Source organism: Kogia breviceps, chromosome 12, assembly GCF_026419965.1.
Source record: "Kogia breviceps isolate mKogBre1 chromosome 12, mKogBre1 haplotype 1, whole genome shotgun sequence".
In the NCBI taxonomy this organism is placed as follows: Eukaryota; Metazoa; Chordata; class Mammalia; order Artiodactyla; family Physeteridae; genus Kogia; species Kogia breviceps.
In genome coordinates this window covers 74484756-74498609 of record NC_081321.1, presented here as the reverse complement: position 1 = coordinate 74498609, position 13854 = coordinate 74484756, and the positions used below count along the sequence as shown (strand labels likewise).

At 36.0% G+C, this 13854-nt stretch overlaps 1 long non-coding RNA gene across 8 annotated transcripts in view; it reads right to left on the bottom strand.

The window, feature by feature from the left end:
- LOC136792280 (uncharacterized) overlaps positions 1–10412 on the bottom strand; it is a 520212-nt gene extending 509800 nt beyond the window's left edge. For all 8 annotated transcript variants that reach the window (XR_010835849.1, XR_010835856.1, XR_010835850.1 and 5 more), the window contains exon 1: positions 10292–10412. This is a non-coding gene — a long non-coding RNA (uncharacterized lncRNA). The remainder of the gene's footprint in view (positions 1–10291) is intronic.
- Between the last annotated feature and the right edge of the window lie 3442 nt (positions 10413–13854).

The window sequence follows — 13854 nt, the reverse complement described above, 5'->3', positions numbered from 1 at the left end:
CTCAGGGCCCAATTGTACTCTCCTTGGTATGCATCCTGGACTTTATGGTATGAACGTAAAAAAGGAGATGGCCTTTGGCCAAATCGCTCCAGGGACTTGCTCAGTTACTGGGAATCCCTGGTTGTTCTCTAAAGCTAGGAGAAGCAACCCTGGAGGGGAAATTGGTGCCTTTGAGGGAAAAGCCGAGAAGCCAATCAACCAGCTGATGCCATAAGGCATGACTAAGCAAATTCCCTGCTTTAGGGGGATATATATGGCTATGCTTTGTTATTAAACTTGCCTTGCAACCATCAGTTGCTTGTGCCCTTCTGATCCCATACCTTGGTGCGTTCAGTTCCCTACCCCCTCTCGTCGACTGTTGCTGCACTCTGAGGACCCGCCGCGGCTGGCGGCAGGCGGGAATGTAAATTGATACAGCCACTATGGAGAACAGTATGGAGGTTCCTTAAAAAACTAAAAATAGAACTACCATACGACCCAGCAATCCCACTACAGGGCATATACCCTGAGAAAACCATAATTCAAAAAGAGACATGTACCACAATGTTCATTGCAGCACTATTTGTAATAGCCAGGACAGGAAAGTAACCTAAATGTCCATCGACAGATGAATGGATAATGAAGACGAGGCACATATATACAATGGAATATTACTCAGCCATAAAAAGAAATGACATTGAGTTCTTTGTAATGAGGTGGATGGACCTAGAGTCTGTCATACAGAGTGAAGTAAGTCAGAAAAAGAAAAACAAATACTGTATGCTAACACATATATATGGAATCTAAAAAAAAAAAAAAAAAAAGAAAGAAAAATGGTACTGATGAACCTAGTGGCAGGGCAGGAATAAAGGCATAGACATAGAGAATGGACTTGAGGACACAGGGGGGCAAGAGGGGGAAGCTGGGGTGAAGTGAGAGTAGCATTGACATATATATACTACCAAATGTAAAATAGTTAGCTAGTGGGAAGCAGCACAGCACAGGAGATCAGCTCGGTGCTTTGAGAACACCTAGAGGGGTGGGATAGGGAGGGCAGGAGGGAGGCTGAAGAGGGAGGGGATATGGGGATATATGTATGCATATGGCTGACTCACTTTGTTGTACAACAGAAACTAACAGAGATTGTGAAGCAATTATACTCCAAAAAAGATCTATTAAAAAAAAATCAGTGACTAGGATTCCTAGGACTACACTAGTCCAATCTCATTTCTGGCCTTAATTACTGTAACTTTTTGTTGTCTCTCTCATTCACCCTTTGTCCCATTTAGTATTTTTTCAACACAGCCATCATGACCCTTTAAAACTAGACTGAGATTATGTCACTCTTTTTTCAAAGTCTTCCAAAATATCTTTCACCGGCCTCAGATAAAACTCAAAAATACTTTGACATATATCCTTGGTCCTCTCCCACCCCACTCCCACCTGTTTATAATATCATTTCTGTTTTACCCTTACCCTCAACTCCATCCACACAGGTCTTCTTGCTGTCCTCAAAAATTAAAGTCACAGTCTCAACTCAAAGCCTTTATTCTTGCTACTTCATCTGCCTGGAATGTTCTTTCCCAGAGGTTTGCATGGTTTGACATATCAATTCCTCTGTCAAATTTTCCCAGCTACACAATCTAAAATTTCAGTATGTACTTCCCTAACACTTCCTATTCTCCATCCTAACGTTGTTTTTCTTCTTACCACTTATCATTATTTTTTTCACTTTTTTAATTTGTATTTTTCCCAATCAAAATATAAGCTTCACGAAGGCAGTTTTTTGTTGTTTGTTTTTTATACTTCTGTATCTTCAGGGCTTATAACAGTTCCTAGCACATGATAGGTGCTTGATAAATACTAACAATCATTTTCTCCAGGCAACAGCCAATAGTAGAGGGAAAAACTTTCAGTTCTTTTCCACACCATTTTTAAAGAATAAGATCATGGGTGAATTTTATTTTCCTTTCTTTTTTTTGTTTCAAAAATAGTATGACACAAAACTTCTTTGTGGTAAAATCAGAAGTTCTAATAACATTTTTCTCACTGGTTGTTAATTTCAAAATTTAGGGTCTTGTTTATTATCTATTAATTTATTATTCTTGTTAGATCATGTTCTCATAGATCCCAAAATGGAAAGCATTGTTAATTGCTTCAGTAGGTGAAACCAATGTTATAACTCAGGACAACTTGGCAGATGTGATGATTTATTTATACCAAGCTATGGAAGTTTTAAGCTGGTTTTCATGTTAGGCCTATCTATAAGTGGAGATGTATAGGAAGGAGTTCCAAAAACAGCCACAGGATGGAAAAGGCAGGTATGTAATATTCAGAATTCTAGGTAGATAAGATAAACATTAGAAGGAAGAAACTGATGACCATGGATAACAGGGCCTTGCTTTGAATTGGAATTTAAGTGATGGGTTTCTATACAGTTATAGGAATCTGAAAACGCTACTCCTGTCCCCAATTACAACTGGGACATGGTGGAAGCTGGCAACTTACTGAAATCAGAATGTAGAGCAGTGACCAAGGCAGAAACCTGAATCTGAGTGATGCTCATAATAATAGGGAGATAGAAGACTCGGGCTCTGAAATAAGGCATTAGAGGAAATTATCAGCAAAAGAGGCTAAGCTTTGGTTAATGCAGAAACCTAGCAGTCAGCACAGGGATTAAATGCCCCTACTCAATGACTGGGGATCCAATGTAGAAATGCAGTGGTCACTCATGGACGCAGTGCCTTGGGCTGTCGAGATTTTGAGGTAGAGATTGCATTGGTACATCCATTCTGCCTTATAACTGCACTGGCTTACATCCTCACAGGGTGGAGATGACATGGGATCAAAGGAAGCTAGCAAAGTATTTTATCCTTTTTTTTTCCTTTTTTTAAAAAAACACTTTTTTTCACTGTAACAAATTATCTGCATTCATTCATTCAACCAATAGTTATTTGATTGCTGCTTACATGTTGCTCTGAGCCAGGCACTGGAAAGAGAGCAAAAATAAGATAGACTTAGTCCTTGCCCTTTCTCTGTAATGTATTTTCCTATATGGAATAAAAGTTTAAAATACTCCTTTTAGGTTGATGCTTGTTCTATCTTGAAACACTTTTATATTTCAATCTGACATGAAATGCCTTTAGAGGGATTTCACAATGGACTGAGAAATTGCCCAATGGTCAGAGGGCTCTTTACTTCTGTTAATAGCCTGGGGTCATTCCCAACACTAACTGGTCATAGACTTTCATATTTGGAAGGGATGTTAAATATTTTCTAGATGAACCTCCTCATTCTATATGTCTTAGTCCCAGAGAAGATATAACACATGCCAGAATTTATGTAAAAAAATAGTCAGCTCAGCTGAGATTAGAATGGAAATCTCCTGATACCACAGATGAAAGCATTTTCCTCCATGATGCTGCCTAATAGACTGTATACTAAAAGCCACATCTTAGAGTAGATTCTCTGTTTGTCAATTACATGAGTACATACCCTAACATTCTCTTTAAATTAGAGCCTTCCTGTTATATCTCTGGGGGAAAAGTTGCCTTTCATTTATCTGGCTCTATTTCTATGTAACACATAAAAGGGATTGCTGAAAAAAAAATGAGACCACTGAAAGCTATTAAAAATAAAGAAAAAAGTTATGCTATACATTTCAACCGGAGACATCAAAGTTGGTAGTTAGTCTTTGTATATTAGAAAAGTTGGCACTGTGAAACAGGGGATTTTTTAAAATCAAAAGACTTTGAATAGAAAAGGTGTTTGAGTGAAAGATCAATTGTGTTCACAGGTGCATCCCTCATCATCTTCCCTCTCTGTTTTCACTAGTCAGAAACATTGCTATTGAAGAGCAGAAGAATCAGGAAAATCAATGTGGGGAGAGGCAGGCATCTCTTTGCTTAACTGGCCATTGGTATAGTTCTCTGTCGATTGTTGGTGTTACTGCTGGTAACCGTGATTGGCCATGGGTAGCACTACTCAGCAGGTGACTTGTCACTGGCTCCTGTAAGGACTTGTGCGGGTCACTCCCTTGAGGTGACCCTCAGTCTTTATCACTACTTCATCTATCTACCCTTGTCCTCTTTCCCCTCACATTTCTACCTAGGAGAAATCAGTTCACATTGCCGCTAAAGGGCAGCATGGAAGGTAAAGGAGGCACCAAAATGATAATATACACTTATTACTGCCTCACATATCGTTTGAGCTTTACGTTTGATACAGCATCTTGGTCGGTCCTTTTTCAGAAAGCTTCACTGTCAATTATTCTGAGGAGGGAGCTTCTTGGTGCATGCAACTCTCCCTTCAATCACCTGAGCAGAGTTGTCTTCAAGGCTCATTTTTGCTCCTGATCACAATACAGTTTTAGCATTGAAGCCTGAGGCCTCCAAACCAATAGAGGTCACTGTTGACTCCACTGGAGAGAAGCATCCTCAGGGCTAGTCAGTTATTCAAATGTTTATCCTAAGAACTCTTGGGCAGGAGAACATCTCTGAAAAACCTCTTTTAGGACTTTGAGTGGACTGCTGTATAGATTAATCATACCAGGTGTCTGAATACTTGATTTTCAGCCCAAATATGCCTATAACATCAAAGTTAGCTTCTTCCTCTATTCTTTTCATTTCATTATTCACAACTACCACCCAAAATGCAGAGTCCCACAGTCATCTGTACTCTATTAAAGATACTGTTGTAAGCATTGTGGATACAGAGGTAACACACGAGTACATGGATCATACACATTAAACTAATAAGCTATAACTAGTGTATTAAAAATCTCAAATGTATAGTATAAAAATATGAATTTTTTTCTTATCTGCTTTCTGTTGAATTTGTTCTTTGTAAATTAATCCTTTCTTGGGAAGATTCCATATTTCTCTGGTAAATATTGTTTATTAAATGTTAGCTTTTTCCAGTTTAAAACCTCAGTCTCATATCTGAGACTTACATAGCCTTACAGTTCTCCTTTCCTTCTATAGGTAATAGCTCATTCAAATTCTTGGGAGCAGGAAGGAGTGAGGGGCAAAGAGACAAGTGTATCTTTTCCCAACTTGTGTTAGTTTATTGTCACTTTTCTGACAAGTATTGCTCGGCAGTTGGTGCCTTTTTTATGGTAGGTACCCAAATTCTGCCTTTCTTGTCAGGGTATGGTAGAGATTTTCACATGATATCCTGAGGTCTCTGACCATAGAACCCAATAATTTGGGAAAATATAATTTTAACGTTACCTCTCTTTGCCTCAGCTCCCACCACCAGTGGTACCCTCCACAGCTTGAGTAGACATACGGTGGGGAATGGAATACTAATACCTCCTTCTTGCAGACACTCAATTTCTACAGTTTATCATATTTGGCTTTGGGGAAGGGGTGAGGAAAACACTTCCCTGTCTCTTCCCTAATCATCTTCATAGATATTTTTTATGGGATGGTTGTGTATTGTGGTATTGAGAGCAGGACCAGTTCTGTTGCCTCTGAATAAACCTTAAATAGAATTGTCTGCCTCGAGTTATAGATTTTAAAAATTTCTTTAACAGAGAAAAATAATATAGTGAGATTTAATATCTCATATTTTCAACTGTGAGAGCAAGTTGCCAATTCTAGATTAGTGGTAAATCCCAATCAACATTCTATACCCACCAAATAATATACACACAGATATCAGATAATAATAGATATATGAGGGTAAAGCAAGGCTATATGACAGAGCTATTAGGTTGAGAGATTATAAAAGCTCTCATTGAGAAGACATTTAGCTGAGACCTAAAAATGACTGGAAGGGTCAATGATATAAAGAACTGGGGAGAGGAGGGCAAATATAATTGTAGGCAGTGAGCAAGCAAAAACTTAAAAATGGATCTAGTATATATGAAGAAAGGAAAAAAATCAATGTGACAGTAGCAAGGTTTCAGAGTAGAATGATACAAGAGTGGTTGAAAAGGTGGACAGAGAGAGATGACAGAGGCTTAAAACAGGAATGTAGAGTCCACTTAATTGAATTGGGTTATATTTCAAGGTAGAGTTAAGAGAGTTTGCTGAAGGATTAGATGTAGGTATAAGCAGCAAGAGTAAAAGGAAAATAAAAAAAATTGCTCCTTGGTTTTTTACTTCAACATCTGTAAAGATGATCATACCATTTACTGAAATTACAAAGACTAGGGGGAAGAACAAATTGGTTTTGCTGTTCATATTAGTTCACTAGGGCTGCCTTAGACTGGATGGCTTAAACAGCTGAAATTTATCTCTCACAGTTCCAGAGGCTAGAAATCTGAGACCTAGGTGTCAGCAGGGTTGGTTTCTTCTGAGACCTTTCTCCTTGGCTTGTTGATGATTGTCTTTTCCCCTGTATTTTCACATAGTCTTCTTACTGTACCCATGTCCAAATTTCCTTTTAAAGACATCAGGCATACTGGATTAGACCCAACCTTAATGATAATTTTAACTTAATCATGTCTTTAAAGACCCTACCTTCAAATACATTTACATTCTGAGGTACCAGGAGTTAGGACTTCAATGTATGAATTTTTAGGGGATACAATTTGGCCCATAACATTGTTGCTGTTAATTTGTATATATTTTGGTGGGAAGAAATGGAAGAAATCAAGAGCTCTGTCTTGAAAATTACTTTAGGACATTTAAGAAGAAATATAGAGTAGGAGGACATCTTAAAAGGATACATCATACATCAAATACTATAAGTACTGTTGGCATTCCTCTATTTCCCCAAGTATAACCAGATAATCTAACTTCTTCTTCATGGAAAACTCTTTATATACAGCCTGTGCCAGTAGTCTAAGCTAGTCTAAATGTCAATATCTTCTTATGTTTTAGGTTCATACTTTTTTCTCTCTTGAGAACTTTGACATCTGATTCACAATTCCCCTCTCCACTTTATTGCCGTTACTATGGGTGTGACTTCAACACTGAAGGGGACAGAACTACAAACATCATAGTCTCACTACTCCTAAATAATTTGGACTCTTACAATGGTAAGCTCTACTTCACTTTACCTTTTCTCTCTAATGATTACAACTTGCATTCATTCAACAAATAGTCATTGTGTGCAAATAATGAATCATCCTCCTGGAAAATGCTGAGGCTGTACAAAGATGATTAATAACTGCTCTCTGCCCTCCAGGAGTTTTTGGTCTTGAGGAAGAAAGAGACAAGAAAAAAACTTTACTATACAATACATTTATTATTTTTATTCATTTACTTACTGAAGAAATATAAAACAATAGCTTACACTGTTGCGTGTTATCATTGCTCTGTATGTTTGACATATATTAATTCTTTTTAATCCTCACAAACATATTGTTAGGTAGGACTTATCATTATTCCTGTTTTACAGTTGAAAAAGAACTGAGCTATTAAGAGATCAAATAAGTTGTCCAAGGTTGTTCAAGGTCACACACAACTTACAAGTGTCGGAATTAGAACTTGACCTTAAGCAGTTTGGCTCCAGAGTCATTCAATCACTACACCATACTGCCTTTTCTGTAAGTACAGTTACATCACAAATCCAAATTATCACCCCTGAAATGATACCTATATGCCTAATGTTGGCTAGCTTAAAGAAATGGCAACTGTGCCTCCTGGTCCTGCCAGCCTAGGGTCCACAGCAGCCGCCCTACCTGACACTAGCCTGACCATTAGGCAGACATCCATGCCCTGCCAATAATACATCAGAGAGACAAAAAGAGGTTTGGCCATAATGAGGTTAGGATTTTGCTAAAGACTTCAGAATAATATGTGATAAAATTGGCTGGAGCTTTAGTGAATCCACCACTTTCTCAAGAAGAGCTCTCCTTTATTATCACGGGCAAGCCAGGACTTGCCCCAAGAGTGTGAATGGACCTGAGTCTAAGGGTAAAGGGAGCAGGAACACTAGGGTGAAAAAGCAGAGGAATGGAGCTGACCATTCCTGATAATGGGTGTAACCTCAGGATACTTCCCTTATTTGCCTCTAAATTAAAATGGATCCCATTTCTCTTCAAGGAAAACCCCTTCTCTGGCTCTATACTCCTTGTATTCAGCAGCAGCACTTGAATTTAAAATTAAATTTGGAAGCTCTAAAAAAAAAAATTGGACACAGGCCAAGGGCAGTCAGAAAGTGAATGAAAATCTTTTTGAAAATTTTGTTGATGATGGAAAATCTGGCACAGGAAATATGTCTGGCAGCAAATCTATCTTTTATAACAAGGAATCAAATGTGCATGACAACATTCTTTGTTTTATAATGGATTATTTATGTCTTTGCTATTAATGCTTTCGGAAAATATATCTATTGAGAGATAATCACCTTTCTTTCTCTATACTAGGCACTATGGGAATACGAATGAGATCTGAAGTATGCATTTGAGGTGAAAGAGCTATGGAGGAGGAGGCATGTGACTCATGCCTTGAAAGAGGAGGGATGTTTGGCTAAGTGACAAAGTACACACTTTAAGAGAGGAAACAGCATGAACTAAGGCATTGAGAAAAGAATAAGTCAATACTAAGTACGTGGAAGAGTCTGGTCTGATTCATTTAGAGCAAGTACAGAGGAGGTTTTGAGGAGTGTTGGAATATTGTGAAGTTTGTAGCGTAGTGAAAGGTTAAGAACAGTGCTTCTGAATCACATAACCTCAGATTTCACTCAACTTTGGAACATAGAAACAGTAAGACTCAAACCAAGTTTAAGTTACCTCTCACAGCCTGAGTTTGCTCATATATATTTTAACCTCTGTGAATTAAATGAGATAATGTGGCACATTTTTAGCACAATATCTAGGAAAAATATTAGCTTTTATTTTTTTCACCATCATCCTTACTATTCTACAAGTAGCAAGGGCTAATATGTGAAGGCCTTGGGAAATGTTTTGAGGTTGGATTTGATATTGTAGACAGTGCTAAATTCTTGAGCTAAGTGATAAATTCTGAATACAGTAATAAGATTTCATCTGATAGTACATTGAAGCTAAACTGAAAAAGAATAATAAGAATATATGACTTTGATCTCTTGCCAGGATGTGAATCTTCATGAAGACAGACTCCTTAATTAGAAGTTGGAGAAAAACCGCCTCTTGGTTTTTCAGAACTACTTTATTTAAAATTTCCAATTTTTCAATTATTTAGGCACTTAAACTGCTCTCTTTTTTTCTTTTTCTGTTTGGGGCCATTTTATTCAGTATACACATCTTCAAAGGCACAGAATAGGGGCTTGGAATGGAGTTATAAAACAAATTAGACTTTTCTACTTGCCTGGAGAAGTATAACACTTTTGCCCAATGGAAGACTTCTTTGTGGTTCTCATTGTTTCTTAATATTACCTTTTCCCTGAATGTAATTTATGGATTACTCTCACATGCTTTGGAGAAAGGGATAGTGAAGAAAATGACCACACAATGGACAATTATGCAATTTCAGAGCACAACATTCTGGTACATATTAAGTGTTTTGAATTTAATTAGTATCTTAATAGATCAAATTGCATATTATTCCAATTATGCAAAGCTGTGTTGAAAATAAATGATGCATATATCTCATTCTTTTTATAACACTGCTAATTACTACATAATGGTTTAATGATTTGCAACTGGGTTAACCACACACATGGCATATTATATATACCAGTTTTATATAAATCCCAGGCAGTAAACAATCAAACATATTCTTCGACTGCATACATTTAATACAGAACCATGATATCCACTAGTTGGAAAATAGGCTTATCAGATTACACTCACATTTAGTTAAAAAAAAAAATCCTATTACTACCAGAGTAACTAAATTTTGCTTTAGCCAATTCAAATTTTCTTTGTATATTCTGGGGTTTATTTTTGTCTTAAATGTTGATTCCCTATTTGCAAAATTTGAGAAAAAAGTCATATCATGAAATGATTTGAGAGTAGAAACTTAATATGTGTTTCTGATGATAGTTGTGAAAAAATTAATTAAGCCTCTAGCCTAACTTAAATGAATTTGTCCTTGCATTGCTATAATGGCATATCAATCAGACAGGATAGCAGCTTAATTGTTTTCTTAGTAGTTCATTTATTTGTGCAAAATTTATATTCAAATCCACGCTGTTGGAGTCAGAGTCATTGTCAGATTTATGGAAGACTTCTTTAAATAGTCCTTGCAATCTTATTGGGTCACATTTTGAGTCCATATTCCAGCTCTATCGTTCAAAAATTTTATTGCATTTTGATTTGCACAGATGTAACAAAAATAAGTAACTAAGATATTGGTTGAAAAATAAAACATTTCTGTCTCTTCAAAAAAATGTTAAAAGATTAGAATATATAAAGACCTGTAATGATTTTTCTTACCTTTCTCAGCAGTGTGACATTAGGCATTTACACTCCTAGATGGTATCAGTATAGAATGCAAGCATCTCTTTGAAATCAGGTATTTCTGTGGCTTGTCAGAATCTAGGAAGTTTGAAAAAAAAAAAAAGCTGGCTGGGTGGAATGAATGTGCTGAAGAATTATGGGAAATGTAGTAGGAAATAGTAACTCAATACCAGAAATAAAAGAAAAGAGGAAGGGACAATAACATGTGAAATGTAGAGATCCTAGTATCTAAACTGATTTGGCTGTGCCATTGTGCTCACTCAGGAGAGTCAAATACAGGAAACAAAGTGGAAGATTATAAAATTATGTTATATAAGCTATTGTCACCATGCTTCTGTACTCAACACCTTGGGAACCGAATTTGAATATGCTTATGTGTTAGCCTGGACTGTTGAGACAGCCTGGCATGTAACTAAACTTCCTAAAATACTTTTGAAGATTTGTCAATCCTGCAAAGAGCACTTAGAGGGCATTAAAACTCTGGTGGTCTCTGTTTCACATTCACAGAGTGTGTTTGGTTTGGCTGACACTTTATCTTAAAAAAAAAAAAGCCAACATGTTAATACTGTGATATGTCATATAATAATAAATATAAATACTTAATTTCTGGCTTTTCTTATAAATTGGTACATCTAGCAATACTGAACCCAGATTTCCTTGTTGCCACAATAGGTTGGAAATGAGAGACATATTCTTGATCCAGGGAATGCATTCCCACAGTACACATTATTCCCTCTTTTGTCCCTGATACTGGGACCAACTATTGATTGGGGTTTGTCATCAACCTTATAGTTTATCTTGTAGCATTTTTTAATACTAGAAAAAAAAATTCTTTTCTTTTTAAAAATTTGTAACACTTTTGTCACCTTCCTGGGAACCTACTAGGAATCTGAATTTGTGACACCCACTTTTTTGGCTTCCCATTATTCACAGTCCATGCTTAAATTAGTCAGCCTGACATGCGTTTAATGTCCTCTGATTGTGTCTCAGTCATCCATTTAGTGTCCGTTTTATTGAATGCCAGTCATGGTGCTGCAAACTGGAACAGTGGTGGTGGCACCAGTAAAGGTGATACAAGGGTGAAAAAAGCACAGTTCCTACTCTCAAGGATCCCAGAATCTCTGAAGACAGATTTCACAGAATTTTAATTCAATGAAGTGATAAGTGTTCTAAAGCATCATGTTCCTAAAATATTATTGTTATAGAAATACACAGGAGATCAATGTCAATTCACACTCAGGCTGGGAGATTTAGGGCCCTTTGACAAAGGAGATGACACCTGGACTATACTCTGAAGAATTTTATGAAGCCTTATTAAGTAAGTATTTAATGTCTGTAAAAATAATAACAATGTTCACAGTTTTTTGATGCTTCCTTTTTTTGAAACTACTCCTTCCCTTTGTTGTGGAAGCAACCAGACACCCTGGGGCCTCCCCATCCTCTTTCCCTCCTCTTCAGGATAAAATCTCTAGAGGTTCAGCACTGCTTCCACCTTCCTTCCATTTCCCAAGAAATCACAGAGCTCAAAGTGGCTCTATGGTTCTCAACTAATTCTTGTTTAGTTATTGTATGGATAAAATGATCTTGTGTTGGGCAGTCTAGAATGATTTGCATGAGTATATGTTTTCTGAGTTCTGACTAACTGCCTTGAATAATTTAGGGTGTGTTTGTGTGTGTATTTGGGGGTATGGGTTTATGTGTGTTTAAAGGGTACAAAAATAGACATGATGGAACATTTTCTAAATTCTTAGGGGAATTTGAGATTTAAAAACACTGACATTGACAAATTACTTCCTAATACTCGGAGTTATCATTAAGCAAGATCTTTTCCTGTAGAATCAAACAGTATGTGTTTTCTTATATTCTATTTTTCTGAGTTAATTCAAGAATGATTATTTACCTTTAGTAATTTATAATGTACAAGACAGAATTAATGAATCTTGGGTTATTTTGGTTTTAAATGATTTGTTTATAAATCCCGGAAGAGATGGTATTTATAAAAATAATTGACAGAAGATTAATGGCCAATGTTAGAATCTGTAGCAGAACTAACCAAAGTGTGATGCATAGCCTGGGAAATGGATTTGATGGTCTTTGATATGAAGCACATACTATTTGTTTGCCCCAGTGTAGAGTTATTTATTATATCTTAACAAATATTGAATTATTAAATTCATAATTTGGAAAAGAAAAGTATAATTATATCCATATATATTCTTAAATAATCAAATAGGATTAAGAAAATATATTTTTCAAGTCTCCAAAGATATATATGAAGTAGTATAGGTATAATATATATCAAATATCTGTATAATATCATATATATGTATGTACATATATACACATTCTGTTTTGTTTTGTTGTCTATTATGAAAAATACCTCAAATGAACTGTATAAACATTCCTTTAAAAGTAAATCATGAAGTAAATAGTATTTTCCCAAAATATTCCTAAATTTAGATATTTTAATAATTTCTTTTTTTTTTCTTTTTTGTTTCTGTTTATTTGTTGTTGACTTTTAATTTTTTTTTTTTAACATCTTTATTTGAGTATAACTGTTTTACAATAGTGGATATTTTAATAATTTCTATCCACCCTTTACATATCAGAAAAGGTATCAAATTTACTTCAAATTCAAGAATTCTAGATACTTAACCTCTAAACAGTATTTATCTAAACATATGGACATTTTAAACCATGGACTTGTGTTCCTTTTTTCCAATAATTCAAGTTAATTCAATGGCATTAATTAATGAAGATTGATGTACTATTTATGAGGTACAAGTACTACTAATGTACTTGGTCCTGAATCATAATTTGAAAGCTATCAATCAAGGTACTGGAAGAAGCAGCCTTGGCACTACCATTTTGAAATGAGACTAAAACTTAATGGAGGAAGATTGAGTGGAGAGCACTTTCCACTCAGTTTTGTCTTCTTTGTAAAATACAATTCACAATTGGTGCCAATGATTTTAGAATTCAGAGAAGAAAAGGAAATTCCACTTAGATTGCTGCCCACATTCTTCTGTTGCTCCAATTGAACTGCTTTGTATTGTTTTGCACTATTATCATAGTTACACTCTTGATCCCACTGTGTAATAGAAATGCACATCTTTTAAGTGTCTATCATTAGAATATGAAACAGCCTTTGTTGTGAGACATCATTTGTTACTTGAATGAGCATAGAGTGGTAGCTGAGGTTACAAGCAGGAATCTATTGTTCAAGATAATTATGGGCTAAAAGAAAGTGATTTGGTTTGAGGGACCAATTCCAAATAGGCTGATGGGCTTCCCTCAGCTTATAACATATTGCCCAAGTGTCATATGCTTATGTAGTGCCAGGATATCCAATCATATGAGCAGGGTACAAGAGTGAGGAATTTAATAGAGTGATGATTATTATCTTGTATCATCTGGTATACAAAACCAAACTCCATCAGCAGACTAGGGAAGGTCTGGAACTAGTCTTATGCAAGTGAATGGCATGACATAAGTAGGGTTCAAGGATACAGGAAAAGGAACTGAGTTTCAAGGTAAGT